The sequence below is a fragment of the Dasypus novemcinctus genome, chromosome 12 (genome assembly GCF_030445035.2).
Source record: "Dasypus novemcinctus isolate mDasNov1 chromosome 12, mDasNov1.1.hap2, whole genome shotgun sequence".
Taxonomy (NCBI): Eukaryota; Metazoa; Chordata; class Mammalia; order Cingulata; family Dasypodidae; genus Dasypus; species Dasypus novemcinctus.
Window position 1 is genome coordinate 37,487,514 of NC_080684.1, and position 17,869 is coordinate 37,505,382.

A 17,869-nucleotide genomic window follows, 5' to 3' on the forward strand; every position below is an offset into this window, starting at 1 on the left:
AGCGCAGCACACCTGGGACCAGTGCGCGCTGCAGGAGAGGCTCCGCCCCCTGGTGGTGAGACAGAGCACTGCAGAGTCCCGGCGGGGATGCCCCCAGGGATGGGTCTCCAAGGGGCGCCTCAGCTCAGCCACAAGATCTGCGTCAGGACGCTGCCGACCTGTTCTCCCTTCTCCAACCATTTCGGTCTGCTGAAGAGACTGAAGTGCAGAGGACATAACTGGGTGCTTGAAAAGACCAAACATGACGGTGAATTGGGCAAACCTGTTTCCAGCGCCGTATGGCTTGCACCGACTCTCCCCTCCCCGGAACACACACACACACACACAATTCTTTGGTGAGGATGGAAAAAAGCACACCCCTGTCCGGCAGGAATATAGTTCTAGGTGGTAGGAGATGAAAGGTGCATGCTGAAAGTCTCTGACCCTGTGAAGGCACTGCCGTGGTCCATGGCTGGGTTAGTTCCTCTGGGGGCTAGGCTAGGAAGGAAAGAGGATTTATTCGCTGGAGGGAGACTGGACACGTACAATCTCAAAGCAGCCTCCCCCCATCTGTGGCTATTCCAATATTTTATACCATCAGGATACTAATGAAAAACGGGTGGAGCTGGACACAGGTTGCTTCATTAATAAACGTGAAGGAGTTGGACAATGTGGGGTGGGTACCAAACCAGGTGTGTCACAAGTTACAGTCATATCAGAGATCAAGGTTCTGGATAGGAAAGCACAGAGTAGATAGAGGTCAATGAACAGGATTTTTCCTATGAATATTAAACAAGAGGGTGGAGAGTTACCATCACAATGGCAAGTATAGACAAGGGTGAGCCTAGTTCTGAAATATCCATACACAAATGTAAGTTCAGAATTACCACAATAAGGAAACACAAGGGTGAGGAAAAGTCTAGAGTAACCATGAACGAGGGTGAGACCTGTTTGAAATGACCATCATAATAGCAGCCAGTTACAGCAATTTCAGATATTAACCTTTTGCTATTTTTTAAAATAATATAAAGGTATCTATATAATGATTTTGTAATCATAATCATTTAATTCTTAACTCTCAGCTGCAGTTTTAGGTGTCATTTTCACTTCAAAATAAACTAGGTACTTTTGTTCATCAACAAGGCAATTAAAACTATTTTCATGTTAGGTTATGGGGGACAAGACTGCCTTGTCAAGACCCTGGTGTTAGCAGAAACCAAGGTGAGGCTGGATTTAAACTGCTGTTGAAGTCGGGGGATGATGGACTCTTTCTTTTGTTACATAAAAGAATTTATGAACATGTCAGTTTAGTTAGGCCAGTAAAAGGAGTTTACTGAGAAATGGGAGAAAAGAACAGAATTACGCACCTAAGGTGTAGAGGCGGGCTTCTCTAGGCAGAGAGAGCGTTGGGGGTCACTGGGCTACCTTTATTAAGCCATTATTCACGCCTCCTCTTCCTCATGTTGGGGGTGGGGCCCCAGCTGCTGGCTCTTCTGATGGGTTACCCCACCTGTTAGTCCTCAGGGGGTGAATGGGGAAGCCTTTTGAAGGGATCCAGGGCTTCACCTTGACCCTGAACTGGATCTCATTCCAAATGAGATCTCATTATCTCATTTCAAACGGGATCTCCTGGCCAAGGTCTGGTGAATTCTTCCCAGCTTTATTCTTTTTTTTTTTTTTTTTTTTTTTGATGTTGGAGTTTTGTTTTTTTTTTATTTTTTTTTAATTATTTATTTATTTTTTAAAACTACATTATGAAAAATATGAGGTTCCCAGCTTTATTCTTGGTGGTGGCCTTTCCCTCAGGGGGTTTCTGGAAGGCGTTTCATGGCCACGTGTCTCGTGGGCATGTTTCCTGCCAGGTCTCAGCTGTGGCTCATCTTCCCTTTCCCTAAACCATCCCGCCTCAACCTCCACTTCCTCCCTCTGAGAGTTTACAGCCTTATTCTTAAGGAGCCACGACGATCATTCTGTAACAGCTTCTCCTTGACTGGGGGAGTAGGCCCGCCCTAACAGGGTGTGGAACCCTCTGGCTACTCTTTTTTTTTTTTCCTAAGATTATTTATTTATTTCTCTCCCCTTCCACCCCCCACCCGGGTTGTCTGTTCTCTGTCTATTTGCTGCATGTTATTTGTCCACTTCTGTTGTTGTCAGCCGCATGGGAATCTGTTTCTTTTTGTTGCGTCATCTTGTTGTGTCAGCTCTCCGTGTGTGCGGTGCCATTCCTGGGCAAGCTGCACTGTCTTTCGCACTGGGCGGCTCTCCTTACGGGGCGCACTCCTTGCGCATGGGGTTCCCCCACGCGGGGGACACCCCTGCGTGGCACGGCACTCCTTGCGCGCATCAGCGCTGCGCATGGGCCAGCTCCACACGGGTCAAGGAGGCCCAGGGTTTGAACTGCGGACCTCCCATGTGGTAGGCGGACGCCCTATCCATTGGGTTAAGTCCGCTGCCCATCTGGCTATTCTATTTGAGGTTAAGGGAAGATGAATCCGACACCCTGGTTGGAGCTGGATGAAATCCCTGCATTACTAATAAGGTGTTGATTCTGTAAGCAATAAACTTACTTAGGTTTTTTAAGCTACACGGCCCCACTAAAAGGATAAAGAAGGTGGTGGTTAGCAGGCCCTAATAGGAGGCCGCCATGACATACTGGACCAGGAGAATGCGAAAGGTCAGTGCCTCCAGAGGCTGCATCCTCCCGAAGTCGATGCACTTCATCTCGCAGGTTTTGAAGGCTGTCTAGGATGATTCCAGAGTGATTTACATAGAAACAGCATCCTTACTTGAGAAACAGATGTATTCCCCCTGTGCTGCTGTTAGCCTGTTTAGGGCTCTGTGATTTTGCAGCACCACAGCAGCAAGAAAGTCTATTAGCTGTCTTAGGGCTTCTAAGGCATGACTAGTTTCTTCTGTGCTGTTGGTTAACTCTAGGGAGAGATTGGGGTGGATGTGCTGGGGTTGGTATAAATTGTCGACCCTAATTCCCACGGTGGTGGTTATGCCTAAGACAGCTAAGAGGGGGATGAGAAGAGGTACTGCCCTTTTAGTTATTGTCTGGTGAGAAAATACAAGAAATGGACACAGACAAGATTTCTTAAGGGGTGTCTGGCTGACCCTCCCCCTAGCAATAGGCATTTGGGTTAGAGTTAGAGGGAACAGCTGACTTTGACACAGACACTACTTAATTTCGTTTCTTGAAAAGGCTCTTCAGGTCATCCAATGGCTGGTACGCAAACATTTCATCAGGTGCTTTCCTGTGAGCTGGCACTTCCTTGGACAGCAGGCTTCACTTGGGATAAGTGCACCCAGTTGGCAATTCCTTTAATACCAACAGATGTGGGAGTGATCAGAGCCACAGAGTAAGGTCCCTCCCATTTTGGCTCTAATTGGGAGTGAAACCTGCCGGGTTCTCCTGCCGGGGTTTTGATTAAAACCTGGTCTCCAAGTTTAACTTTAGGTAAAGGTCAATCACATTTGGGACTGGGAGGATTCTGTTCCCGAGCTCCTGGATGACTTGTTGAGTTTTTCCTAGGTTGATAAAATATCTGGTGAGTTCCTGGGTCTCCTGATCTAGTACCAGGTCCTCAGGGAAGGCAATCAGCTCTGTCCTCTGGGCTGAGGTCCCAGGGGAAAGGGCTTGGGCTTCTGTAGTTTCAAACTGACAGACTACTGCCTAGCCTATCCTTTTAATTCCTTCCCTAATAAAACTGCTTCGATCTGTGAACCACTCAACATCTGATTTTGCCAGAGGCTCATCCTTTAAGTCTGGCCTGCTTGAGTAGTTTTGGTTAAGAGTTTCAAGTCAGGAGTGGAGGAGGCGCCCCTCAGGAACTGACCCAGGGCCCTCTGCCATTAGCAGGCTGTTAATGCCTTAGCTACACCTCAGGGCTCCCCAGTAATTGAGCCTGGTATTTAATTAACTGGCTATCTGTAAGCTGTTGGTGGCCCTTGGCCTCAGGCATGCCTTTCACCTGGCTTGGGGTAAGGACTGTGAGAGGTTGCCCCCAGGTTAATTTGGTGGCTTGCTCAATCAAAAGGGCGGTTGCCCTCACTGCTCTCAGGCAAGGTGGCCACCTCAGCACCTTGTTATGCAGGGCTTTGGAGAAATAAACTACTGGCTGAGAACTCTCACCCAGTTTCTGGACTAACACTCCTAGAGCCACTCCCTTCCTCTCAGTTATATACAGAAAGAAAGGCTTGTTTAGGTTAAGAATTCCTAAAGCTAGAGGGCTAATTATGGCCTGTTTTAAGGCATGGAAGACAGTTTCCTGGTCTATTCCCCATTCTAAGGGATGGTTATCAGCCCCCGCAATAGCACTGTACAGGGTCGGGCTATTTCTCTAAACCTGGGTTTCCAGAGTCTACAGTAACCAGTCATCCTTAGGAAAGCCCATAGTTGTTTCTTTGTCTGGGACTGGGGAATACTAGTGATGACTTGAACTCTTTCCGGAGAGGGAGACCTTTCTCCTGGGTGAGAAGAGACCTTCTGCTGAGAGACTTGTTCCTTGGATGCCAACACTCTGTAGCCCTATGAGCTAGGAAACTAAGGACTAAAATGGTGTTGGCATTGGATACTTCCTTTGTTGGACTGCAAAGCAAGAGATCATCCACATCTTGTAAAAGGGAGCTCTGAAGAAAGTGGAGATGAGCTAGGTCCTGAGCTAAGGCATTCCCAAAAATACGGGGGCTGTCCCAGAACCCTTGCAGCAACACAGCCCATGTAAGCTGGACTGGAGGTTTAAAGTTGGACTTCTGCCATTCAAAGGCAAAAAGGACCTGGGAGTCCAGATGGAGTGGAATGCAGAAAAGACATCCTTTATGTCAAGAACAGTAAACCAAGCTGGGGTTTCTGGGACCTAGTTTAGCAGAGTATAAAATTTGGGCATGATAGAGATGATAGGTGTATGTCCCCTTGCATCTTTGGGCTGTCCATGTGCCAACTGGGCCCTGAGTCTCAGTGGAGTTGCAACACCTACTCTCCAGTTCATTGGACTCACCCAAGACAACTAAGAAGGTGGTGAGGATGGACAACCACCATACCAAGGAACTGAGAGTCTACAACTGCAACCAAGAGAGTTCCCATCCATCAGCCATATGGGATCAAGGTCCCCTATCAATTAGAGGGGGAGTGGGCATCACCATCCCAGAATCCTCAGGATTGGGGGATAAAATATGGACTAGGATGGACTTACTGGTATTCTACTATAGACTTATTGTGATTCTAGCAATAGAAGAAATTATATCACTGATGTGGAGACAGTGGTCATTGGAGGTGCTGAAGGCAGGAAGAGGGAAAAAGAGGTATAATATGGGGGCATTTTCAGGACTTGAAATTGTCCTTTATGTCATTGCAACAACAATACAGGCCATTATATACCCTGCCAGAACCTAGAGATTTGAGTGAGAGTATAAACTACAATGTAAACTATAATCCATGCTTAGTGGCAATGCACCAAATGTGATCATCAATTGCAATGAATGTACCACACTAATGAAAGAAGTTGTTAATGTGGGGAACGTGGGAGGTGTGGGGATTGAGGCGTGTGGGAATCCCTTATATTTTTGTATGTAATGTTTTGTGTAATCTAAGTATCTTTAAAAATATATGTGATATATATTAATATATATTATACATATTTTAATATATATAAAATATATATTTAAAAAACAAAAAAAGAGTTGGGCATGACCGGATGGATTGGTATAATAAAGCTATTAACTGTTCTTAAGTTTTGAACCGGTGAGTGCCATTGACTTACCGGAAGAATGGGCACGTTGCAAGGAGATTGGCAGGGAATTAGGAGGCCATTCTCCAAGAACTTTTTTATCATAGGCCAGAGGCCCTTAACAGCTTAAGGGGTGCTGTTTCTACGAGGATAGGGCTGGCTGGTATTATAAGCAATGGAAACTGGGGGAACCCAGGGCCCTTCCTAGAATCTCGGTTTCCCAGACTACAGGATTTACTTTATTATTGATTTATGATTGATTTCCTGGGGTCTAGCTGTTGACAAGACATCTAATTCCCTATCTAGAATCATGGCAATGCACAAGGTTCTATATTTTTCTCTTCCATACTGGGCTACAGGAATCCCAGAGGTTTTATTTATCTCTACTACCTGGGTGTGTGCCCCCAGGGTATGAAGTAAATCCTGTCCCAGTAAGGGGGTAGGGCATTCAAGGACAATTCAAAATTGATGGCTTATGATTAGGTCTCCTATTTGACAGAGGAGAGGCTCAGTAAAGGATCTGATTTTATATTTACCATCAATAACGCACTACCAGACAGATTTGGGGAGAGGGGGTTTGGAGTAACAGGTCAGAACTGAATAGGTGGCTCCTGTATCAATTAGAAAGTCAATATTCTTACCTGCCACGTGACATGTCACCAGGGGCTCCTCCAGTTGGATGTTCCATGGAGTTGTCCAAGGAGCCACTTTCTGCCCCGGGTCCCATCAGTCTTCCCCTGCAGCCTATGCCGTAAGGACCCACGGTCGTGCTGTAACCCCTTCATGATCTGGTGCACTCTCGAGCCCAATGGCCTGCCGTCCCGCATCGGGGCAGAAACAAGGGGGCTCCCTCTGGGGTTGCGGTGATCTGGGGCCATCTTTCTTCCAGTGGCCAAACTTTCAACAGTTGAAGCACAATCTCAGTGCTTTGGAGCCCGAGCCGGGGTGGCCCAAGGTGGCAGGTGGCAGGCCCGTGGCAACTGCCACAAGGTGAGCCTTCTGCCAGTCTCTCCTTACCTTCAACTCCTCACGGCCTTGTTGAGGTTGCCGAAGACAGAAAAAGCTGATTCTAAAAGAGAATTCACTGGAGTTCGGGGTCCTAGTGCTGGCTTTTGGAGCTTCCTTCTAATATCTGAGCTGACTGGCTTTTAAAATAGGTTTTTCACATAATCTGTCCCTCCAGCGAGTCCAAATTAACCTGGGTATACTTTCTCATAGTTTCCACTAGTCTCCCTTGGAACAGGGCAGGGTTTTCCTTTTCTTCCTGGGTTATTTCTTGCAGCTTATTATAGGTACCAGGCTCGATGACATGTTTTCTCCTTCCCCCTAATAAACATGCCGTCATGTGGTCTCTTTTCCACAGGTCTGCTTGTCCCCTTTGGTAGCCCCATTTAGGGCTGGTTTGGGTGCTGAGGCTGTTGGGCTGCCATCTTACCGGTATGTCCCTGGGCCTCCTCTCAAATGCAGCGTTTATCTTCAGGGGTGCAGCAGGTATCTAGGAAAACATGCGTATCTCCCCATGTTCGCTCAAAAGTTAGGGACAATTGCTGGAATTCCTCCGTAAATTTAGCCAGGTCCTCTGAAAATCACCCCAACTGTTTTTTACACTGAGCTAAATCTGTCGAGGAGAAGGGAACATGGACTGTAATTGTTCCCGTGTCTCCATCTGCTGCTTCCCTTACTGGGTAGAGGCCGTTCTCGGGTCCCCAGGTAGGGTAAAAAGATGCACCACTCCTAGTGACTCCTGCTGGACTAGTTATGCAGTGGGGGCGCAGAGGCTGGAGGGAATCCAAGGGAGACTTAGGCTCAGCGCTCCTCCAGTGGAGAACTAGGAGGGTATCATGTAGGGCATCACCCTCCTTCTCAGCTTCTCTCTCCCTCAGGTTCCTCTTTCTCTGGCCCTCTCTCTTCTGGGGGTGGTTTCACTTCCCAAGCATAACACAACCTGCAAAACCCATTGAAATTCCTGTTGTGAGACAGAGCCGTCAAGAGTTGGACATCAGGAATCTCCGACTGCTTCCCTTTTCATTGTACACATAACCCTATCTACCTGTAAGATAGGGTTATGATTTAGAGCGCCGTTGGCAGGCCACTGCAAGCCGTTTTCAAGGCCGTTCTGTGGCAATGCGGTGTTACAGAAGAAGAGTTTCTCCTTCCTCAACCCTTCAGAGGGTGAGGCTGTCCAGTTCTTGAGAATACACCCCAGCGGGGAGTCTGCTGGCATGATAGAGGCCACACCCATTCTTCTAGGAAAAATGGAGAAGAGTTTGTCAGCTGATCTGGCATCCCAGACCGAGTCTGATTAACTTTTACCCTCCAAACTGAAGCTCCCAAAATAACGTCACTTGTCCCTAAAAAGTTAGGGGATGCTGACCACTTGGGTCACGTAGGTCTTGGGAGACATTTGGAGCTGTTGCTATTCTCTCAGCATATTGAGAACTCAGAGCCATGTCATTGGGCGTCCCCATGAAAAACAGGACTGGAAGATATCTGGACCCAGGTTCTGGGCCAAAGCAACCAAGCCACGTGCATGATTCTTTCTAGTAAAGGGGCTGGCTTGAAACCTTTCTTTTGGCCTATCTGACAGAGCTCTTGGGAAGCAGTCTCATTTTATACCAGGGAGTTTCACAGTTAAACCGAATGTTAAAAGTCCATCAAAAGGGAAGCAGATTTGGCTCAACTGATAGAGCGTCCACCTACCATATGGGAGGCCCAGGGTTCAAACCCGGGGCCTCCTGACCCATGTGATGAGCTGGCCCACGCACAGTGCTGATGCGCACAAGGAGTGCCATGCCACACAAGGCTGTCCCCTGCATAGGGGAGCCCTACGCACAAGGAGAGCGCCCCCACAAGGAGAGACAAGGAGAGCGCCCCCACAAGGAGAGCCGCCCTGCGCGAAAAAAAAGTGCAGCCTGCCCAGGGTTGGCGCCACACACACAAAGAGCTGACGTAGCCAGATAACACAACAAAAAGAGACACAGATTCCCAGTGCCACTGACAAGAATGCAAGCAGACAGAGAAGAACACACAGCAAATGGACAGAGAGAGCAGACGATGGGGGAACAGGAGTAGGGGTAAGGGAGAGAAATTTTTTTTAAAAAGTCCATTAAGAGAATCAGATGTCAGAGAGGAGAGCAAACATTACAATACTGGCCCTGTGGATGGAGGAAGGGGCCATGAGCTGAAGAATGCAGTTAGCATAGAAGCTAGAAAAGGTCAGGAAATGGATTCTCCCTAGAGCTTCCAGAAGGAACATAGCAATGCTGACACCTTGGTTTTAGGCCAATGAAACTAATTTCAAACTTTTTACCTTCAGAAGTTTGACAATAAATTTTTATTGTTTAAAGCCAAAAAAATAAAGCCCATTTAGGGAAGTGGATGTGGATCAGGTGATAGGGCTTCTGCCTACCATATGGGAGGACACAGGTTCAATCCCTAGGGCCTCCTGGTAAAAAAGAAAAAGAGAATGCATGCCTGAGCAGCAAGCCAGTGTCTGTGTGGCGAACGGAGTGTCCACACTGTGAGCTGAGTGCCCACACGAGTGCCCGCATGGTGAGTCAGGGCCCACACAAGTGAACCATGGAGCAAGATGATGACATAACAAAAGAGACGAAGGGGAGAGTCAAACTGAAGTGCAGCAGAGACCAGGAACTGAGGTGGTGCAGCTGAGAGGGAACCTCTCTCCACATCAGAGGTCCCCACAGGACCCCCACAGGATCAAATCCGTGAATCTTAGAGGAGAAAAAACGATGAGAAGACAGAAAGAGAAACAGATACAGAAGATCACACAGTGAATGAACACAGACAGCAAAAACAGCAGAGAGGGGGAGGGGAAAAGGATTAAAAAAAAAAGTCCATTAAAGGGGGGACAGATGTGGCTCAAGCAGTTGAGCATCCACAAACAATGAGCAAAGAGCAGACATCGAGCAAAAACAACGAGCAGGGCGGCGGACTTGGCCCAGTGGTTAGGGCGTCCGTCTACCACATGGGAGGTCCGCGGTTCAAACTCCGGGCCTCCTTGACCCGTGTGCAGCTGGCCCATGCACAGTGCTGATGCCCACAAGGAGTGCCCTGCCATGCAGGGGTATCCCCTGCTAGGGGAGTCCCACACACAAGGAGTGCGCCCCGTAAGGAGAGCCGTCCAGGGCGAAACAAAGTGCAGGCTGCCCAGGAATGGCGCCGCACACACAGAGAGCTGACACAACAAGATGATGCAGTGAAAAGAAACACAGATTCCCGTGCCACTGACGACAACAGAACCGGACAAAGAAGACGCAGCAAATAGACACAGAGAACAGACAAGCAGGGTGGGGAGGAAGGGGAGAGAAATAAATAAATAAATCTTTAAAAAAAAATGAGCAGACAATAAGCAAAAAAAAGCCACAAAAAAACAGTAGACAATGAGCAGACAACAAGCAAAAACAACAAGCAAGACAATGAGCAAACAACAAGCAGACAACAAGCAAAAAAACCCAAAAGAGCAGGGAGCAAATGTGGCTCAAGCAGTTGAGCACCCACCTTTTACATGGGAGGTCCCAAGCTCGGTTTCCAGTGCCTCCTAAAGAAAAAAATAAACAAGCAGAAAACAACAAGGAGAAAATGAGCATAAACAAGGAAAAAAACAATGAACAAAAACAATGAGCAAACAGATGAGGGAGCCATATTGAGGGGGAAAAAACTCCACTAAGATATTAGAGATTAATTGTTCTGCCCTTTCCAGCAAACAACGTCATGGGCCCCAAGGCAATGTCAGGGCCCCCTGGGGGCTGAGAAGGAACAGAACTTTCCTGCGCTACCAAGGGTGACCAAAATCTCACTAGCAAATGCATTTTCCGTTTCTAAGACATTACAAAGCATCTCACAGATCCAAATGAGGACAGCAGTAATCAGAAGATTAAAGATGCTTCTAATTAAAAAGAGTTAACTGGTGGCCTAAGGGAAGGATACAACAGGTGATGGCCATTCTGAACTCCCAGAGACCGCCTGGTCGACTCTCAGCCGATTCCTGCTCCACTCCAGCCGTATGTCTAGCCAGGTCTCAAGGACAGTTTGATCCGTCACTCAGAGCTTCCTTGGATCTGCTGGAAGTCTGGACAGACCGAGTTTATGTCCTGTGGGAGCCTATCCAGGAACCCATTCAAAATGTCAGAAGGGGGTGGTGGACAACCAAAAGAGGGCACGAAGGGCTGTAATTAAAAGTTTAGACTCCAGTCCCCGCCGGGGGGCTGGGGAGAGTTACCTGCCTCTAGAACTCCTAGCTGACTCACCAGTGAAGTTGGGGATGATGAGCTCTTCTAGGTTCTTGGCTATGTTACTAAAAGGAATTTAAGGGGAAGGGGACTTGGCCCAATGGAAAGGGCCTCCGCCTACCACATGGGAGGTCCTCGGTTCAAACCCCAGGCCTCCTTGACCCGTGTGGAGCTGGCCCATGTGCAGTGCTGATGCGCGCAAGAAGTGCCCTGCCACGCAGGGGTGTCCCCCGTATAAGGGAGCCCCACGTGCAAGGAGTGCACCCCGTAAGGAGAGCAGCCCAGCGTGAAAGAAAGTGCAGCCTGCCCAGGAACGGCGCCGCCCCCACGGAGAGCGGACACAAGATGACGCAACAAAAAAAGAAACACAGATTCCCGGTGCCGCAGATAAGGATAGAAGCGTTCACAGAAGAACACACAGCAAATGGACACAGAGAGCAGACAACTGAGGGGGGAAGGGGAGAGAAATAAATAAAAATATATAAATCTTTAAAAAAAAAAAAGAATTTAAGAACATGCCAGTTTAGTTAAGCCAGTAAAAGGTATTCACTGAGAAATGGGAGAAAAGAACAGAATTCCGTACCTAAGGTGTAGAGGTGGGCTTCTCCAGGCGACAGAGGGTTTGGGGTTACTGGCTGCCTCTACTGAGCCGTTATTCACGCCTCCCCTCCCTAATGTTGGGGGAGGGGCCCAGCTGTTCGCTGTTCTGATTGGCTACCCCACCTGCTCGTTCTCAGGGGGCCAATGGGGAGGCCTTTTGAAGGTATCCAGGGCTTCACCTCCAGCAGAACCGGATCTCGTTCCACAGGAGCTCTTGTTATCGCATTCCAAACGGGATCTCAGGGCCGAGGACTCGCGGGTTCTCTCCAGCTTTACTCTTGGTGGCGGCCTTTCCCTCAGGGGGTTCCGGGCGGGCCTTCCTGGCCACCGGTCTCCTCAGGAACAGGCAGGACACCAAGAGGAAGGATGAGGGCAGCGTCCTCCCGGCGGCCACTGCGGTCTGGGGTTTGGGCTCCGCCCTCCTCGGATCCACTGCTCTGGCCATGGCTCCTCCCTGAGGGAAGGGGCCACGACGGAGGAGGCCGGCGCCCTGCTGGGGGCCTGCGTGTGGATTGCGCTGGTTTACTTCACTTGTTTTTCAAGGTCGTTGTTGTTCTGTCCTGGCAAGTTCAGCACCCTGGAGTCCTTGCCTGGTTTTGGCCTAACGTCCAGCCTCGCTGCTGCCCCGGCCCCCAGATGGAGGCCAGTACTGAGGCCAGGGGTTCGCATCCATCTGGAAGTGGAGGCAAGAATTGGACCCACCAGCCCAAAGTCCTTTGGCTCTGAAGAGGACTCCTGGGGGTTACTTCAAACCTCCTGAACACACATCCTGAGGTTATGTAATAAACTCATAGTATTTGTTTTTTCCCTCTGGTGTCTGTGCGTTTGTGTATGTTGTGAAAAGAATATCCAAAACTTTGGCAGTTTCAGGTTCCACTTGAAGCTCTTGCTTTGCTTTTTTTTTTTTTTTTTAAGATTTATTTTATTTATTTCTCTCCCCTTCCCCCCTATTGTCTGCTCTCTATGTCCATAAGCTGTGTGTTCGTCTGTGTCCACTTGTGCTTGCATTCTTGTCATGCGGCACCGGGAACTGTGTGTCGCTGTTTTTGTTGCGTCATCTTGCTGAGTCAGCTCTCTCTGGGTGCGGTGCCACTCCTGGGCGGGCTGCGCTTTTTTCACATGGGGCAGCTCTCCTTGCAGGGCGTACTCCTTGCACATGGGGCACCCCTACGCTGGGGACACCACTGCATGGCACGGCACTCCTTGCATGCAGCAGCTCTGCACGTGGGCCAGCTCACCACACAGGCCAGGAGGCCCTGGGAATCGAACCCTGGACCCTCTATATGGTAGGCTGACGCTCTATGTTGAGCCACAACCACTTCCCATTGCTTTGCTTTTGAGTGAGGAACATGAATTGAGAGCTGACACTAAAACATTGATGGACTCAGCCCCTCCAGGCAGGGTTGGGTCAATTTGTAACTTTAGCATTCACGTGCCTGACAACCAGCGCTCACTGCACACCTTAGAATAAATGGCACTGCAACAATGACCTCACTTTGTTTTCACCAAGAACTCTGGAATTTTTAAATGACATTTCCGGATGCCTCCATTTCCTAATGTTTATAAATAGGGAGGAGCCCAAAAATGAGTTACCATTCAGCTCCAGGTAGTAAGCAGCTCAGGAATCTCATCAGACTTTTTGCAAAGCCATTCTCTGTTGAGTCCATACTTAGATCATCAAATTAGGAAGACAGAGCCTTGGCTCAGGAAGCCCTGGATGACTGAAGAAAATTCCTGTCCAGCACCCAGGAGGTAGCAGAAAATGAAAGCCTGGGGATCCGGAAGAGACTCTTGGACAAGACAAAGACTAGGAGGTGTGGCAAGTGGATGAGGCTGGGGAACCTGAGGGGTGGCAGAGGAGGCCTGTACAGAGGGAGGCTGCAGGAGGGAAGGGAGTAAATGCCCCAGAGAAGGGAGCTGGGCCTGGTAAGGCCCTTACCCACCTTTCCTTGTTCTCCTTGTTTGTGTCTAATCTTAAGACAACAGTCTACCTGGGAATTCGTGAAAGGGTGTCCTAACCCAACTTCCTCCTTCAAATTCTTCCCCAGGTCATCGTGCTCATGCGTTGAACTCCAGCAGGAACCTGACTCCTGTCCACTCATTCGCCACACCCCACCCCTCCCCAAAGCCCCGGTTGAAGTCACTGGACCTAGATGAACCTTTTAACTTTTATTGTAAGGCAAAAATAATCAAAGGAAATCCATGGTTTCATGACCAAGCAAAGATTGGTTTCTGTGAACACTACTAGATTCCCCTTTTTAAAGAAATTGTAGTTATTTTATTCCACAAATAGATAAAAGTAACCCAGACAAAAGACTGTAGTTGGTAAGAAATGACTTTTCACATAGCTAAGTGATAACTTAGTCGCATATGTACATCTGCTTATCACAATGAGGCAAAATGGTTTAGAAAGAAGGGTTTTTGTTTAGTCTTTGTTCTAAGGGATCACTAAGGAGAATGTGCTTAACTTCCTTTTTAATAGTTTTTTTTTTAATAAAAAGCATCCTTTGATCTTAGTGAAAAATAAATATTCAACATCTATTCGTTAATTCAACCAAAGAAATAAAATGTAGATGCTGCCTTCACAGTTAAGGGCACCTGGCAAATCTTAACTGCTCCACAAAAAACTAGGGAATTACGTAAAAGAGTAAAGGCATTTGGGGATTTCTCAAGATCTAGATGTTCAGACACAAACTGCAAGCTATCGGCTAAATGATAATAACGATAGCAATAGGTACTAGGCACTATACAAACACTTAGCATCATATTTTATCAGCAGTAAGCAATAATGAACTCCATTCAGCCATTATTAACTATTAGACTATGGCTGTTCTTATTTTATGATTCCAGGCAAATAGCCAGAGTTGTAGCAATATAATAAATGTGATTTCCCAGTCTTGCCCAGTTGTATAAAAAAGAAAAAAATAAAGGACTACACTAGATGATTATGGTAAATCTGCATATGCTAATTTTAAAGTGCTTGTAATTATAAAGGGACAATAATTCCCACAGAAGCCTCAGCCTCTGAAATATCATTGTAGGGTAACAGTTTTACAAATTCATAAACATTAAATTAATATGAAACAATCTCATATAAAAACTTGAGACACCCAGTCTCTTTTATGCTTCTCCAATAAAAGTTAAAATGTCCTTCATCTGGGATGAAATATGAAGAACATCCAAGTCCTTTAGAAGAGACTTCTGGTTTGGAATTAGCATCAAAATTTCGTGCTCTGAGACTATTCTGCGTAAGTTCTGGGAGGCGGATGTGGCTGAAGTGATTGGGCTCCCATCTACCATATGGGAGGCCCCAGGTTTGATTCCGGGGGCTTCCTGGTGAAGGCAGGCTGGACCCCGCCACCACAAGATGCTGTCAGCAGACAGCGAGCATGGACAAGGGGGAGAGGAGAATAAATAAATGAAGTAAAAATAAATAAACCTGAAAAAAAAAGAAAAAGTTCTGGAAGAGAGAGGACCCCACTTCTGTCCATTGAAGCATCTGTTTCACCTTCTCTTCTTCTACCTCACCTGTCAGAATCCGAAGTTTGCTTTTGAGGTTTTGAATATTACCCATCATTGACTCCGTGGTCTCCACTATTCTTTTTCTTCCTGCAATAATGCCAGTCCTTCTTCATTAGCACTGTCCTCTGCCCTGTCCATTTTCAGGGACTTTAAGTGTTTCCCACAGTTGTAGCAATCTTTTCTTCAGGCAGTTGAGATGACATTGGATTTGTTCATTTTCTTTGGTACAGTTACTGAAAATTGCGATTATCACTGATTCCATCATAGTTTGCAAATACTCTCTGCTACTCTTTGAAAGAGGTTGCCAGGTTTTTCTCTTTTGGATGCTGTTTTTACCTGTTTCAGATTAGGATGCTTTGTTTTTCCTGTCACTTCCGAAGATAGATGCTTTGGTTGTTTTTAAATTTTTTTCATTTGAGTTTCTAACCTCTTTCTCTGACAACTCCATTTCTTCATCATGAGTTTTTCTTTTTTGGGTTTCTTTTAAACTTTTGCAATTTTTGTTCTTGGAGGCATTTGCTTTGTCAGGCATCCTGATATAAATGGGAACAATTATAGCAGTGCTTCAAAAATCGCTAACTCCTCTTAGAGTAGCGCTCAGAGCAATTGGCACCCAAGCAATCGAAAGCCGTGAGGTCCTGCTATAGGATCCTTTTTGACAACCTCTTCTTCCAGTCCGTAACTGCTGAGCGAGCACCTGAGCCCTTGTGTCCCCTCACCTCCACACCCCCCACACCCCTGAATGCTGATAGGTAACTTCAGAGGAGGACACGAGCTCCTCCAGTTTCCTTCCCAGGCCATTTGCATCTTATACGAGGATATAGCAAGGCCACATCCAACACAGACTTTGAGGAGGAGGACAGGAGGGGGAGCAGGTGTGGCCTGGGCCTACTACCAGCTGCCCACACCCATGCCAAAGGGGCAGATTCCTCACAGTGGCAGGAGGGTCCACACACCTGAAAGCCTTTAGTGGCCATCCGAGGCACCAGGATGCCATGGTTAGCTATTGGGTCTCCATGCCTCAGCGGCTAAACTTGCTTCTTTCCTCCTAAGATCTTAAAACTCCTGAGAAAAACCCATGAAGAAGCCTGGTGAAGCAATCAAGAGGGGTGGTCTTGATCAATTGAGTGACTCTTCATTCCACCCAATTTCCCTCCCCCAACCCATCTGCCTCACACAGCACCCCAAGTCTCCCCATCGTGCACTCTGGTCCTGCCTTCACTGGGTGCTATATGGTCTTGGGTAGCCCCAATAGACCATGGTCACCACCAGGAAGATGGGCATGTAGCTCAAGGTGGATTAGAGGAGCTTGGGGTCCCAGTCAGCTGAGGAACAGGTGTGAGCTTGGCAGGCAGGAAGTGCATGTTCCATTCAGTTCAACAAAGTTGGCTTCTACTTCCCTTCAATGGTTTTCATCAACTTAGGTATGAACCCAAGTTTACTTTCCCACACCATTTCTGGCCTGAGCTCTAAATTGAGAGGAATGTTTTTTAAGTATTTTTCAGTCCGCAAGACACACCCCCACATATTCTGCTCCATCTTGTCCAGGGGAATTCCCAGAAGCATTATACCTCCCATCCCTGCTCAGGAATGATTGTGGCCCATAGTCCCCAATAGGCAGGTCCCATCTCAGGAAAATCTTGAGGCTACATAGCTTGAAGTTCTCATTCAGCATTAAAAATCAAGGTATAAAACCATAATGAGATACCACTCCACACTCACTAGAATGGCTGTCATTTAAAAAAAGACATAAAATAACAAGTGTTGGCCAGGATATAGAGAAATAGGAACACACATGCACATGTGTTGATGGGAATGGAAAATGGTGCAGCCACTGTGGAAAACATTTTGGCAGTTTCTGAGAAAATTAAACATAGAATTGTCATATGTCCCAGCAATCTCATTTCTAGGTATACACTCAGAAGGACTGACAGCGGGGACTCAAAAAGATGTTTGCACACCAATATTCATAGCTGCATTACTCACAAGAGTCAAAAGATGGAAGCAGCCCAGGTGTCCATCAACTGGTGAATGGATAAAGGTAGCACATACAGACAATGGAATATTATTCAGCCATGGAAAGGAATGAAGTTTTGATACATGTTACAACATAGAAAGACTTTGAAGACATCATGTTGAGTGAAATAAGCCAGACACAAAAGGACTGATATTGTGTGATTTCAATTTTATGAAATAACTAGTGTATGCAGCTTCATAGAAACAGAAAGTAGATTACAGGTTACCAGGTACAGGGGAGCAGGGGTGGAATGGGGAGTTATTGCTTAATGGGTACAAAGTTTCTGTTTGGGGTGATGGAAAAGTTTGGGTAATGGATGGTTGCCATGGTAACCCAACATTGTGAATGTGATTAACCTCACTGACTTTTATACTTGATAGCCATTAAAATGAGAAATTTTATATTGCATGAATGTTATCACAATAAGTTTTTTTTTAAAAATCTTGGTAAGTTACCTCCCACAACAGCTCACTGCATATGCGGAGATGTGAGCGGCTTCCCCGTCTCTGGGTTTCAGATCCCTCCTCAATACAAAGTAGAAATTCAGGGAAGTCACTGTATTAATCAGCCAAAGGGGTGCTGATGCAAAGTACCAGAAATCTGTTGGCCTTAATAAAGGGTATTTACTTGGGGTAGAAGCTTATCGTTACAAGGCCCTAAAGAGTCCTGCTCCAGGTTACTTCCTCACCAAAGTCTGTTGCCATGTGTTGAAGCAAGACGGTAGGTGACCTCTGCCTGGTCTCACCTTCCTTCTTCCTCTTGACGCTTCATGG

General features: G+C 47.0%; 1 long non-coding RNA gene and 1 pseudogene across 1 annotated transcript; both read right to left on the reverse strand.

Annotated features, from left to right (window-relative positions):
• Positions 1-5,666: 5,666 nt before the first annotated feature.
• Positions 5,667-11,937, reverse strand: LOC111765986 (uncharacterized). Its single transcript, XR_002798164.3, has 3 exons — positions 11,541-11,937; positions 10,227-10,266; positions 5,667-7,954 (listed from the first exon to the last, which is right to left on the reverse strand). It is a non-coding gene; the product is annotated as an uncharacterized lncRNA (long non-coding RNA).
• Positions 11,938-14,608: 2,671 nt separating this feature from the next.
• LOC101426619 (centromere protein Q pseudogene) lies at positions 14,609-15,650 on the reverse strand (annotated as a pseudogene).
• Positions 15,651-17,869: the final 2,219 nt, after the last annotated feature.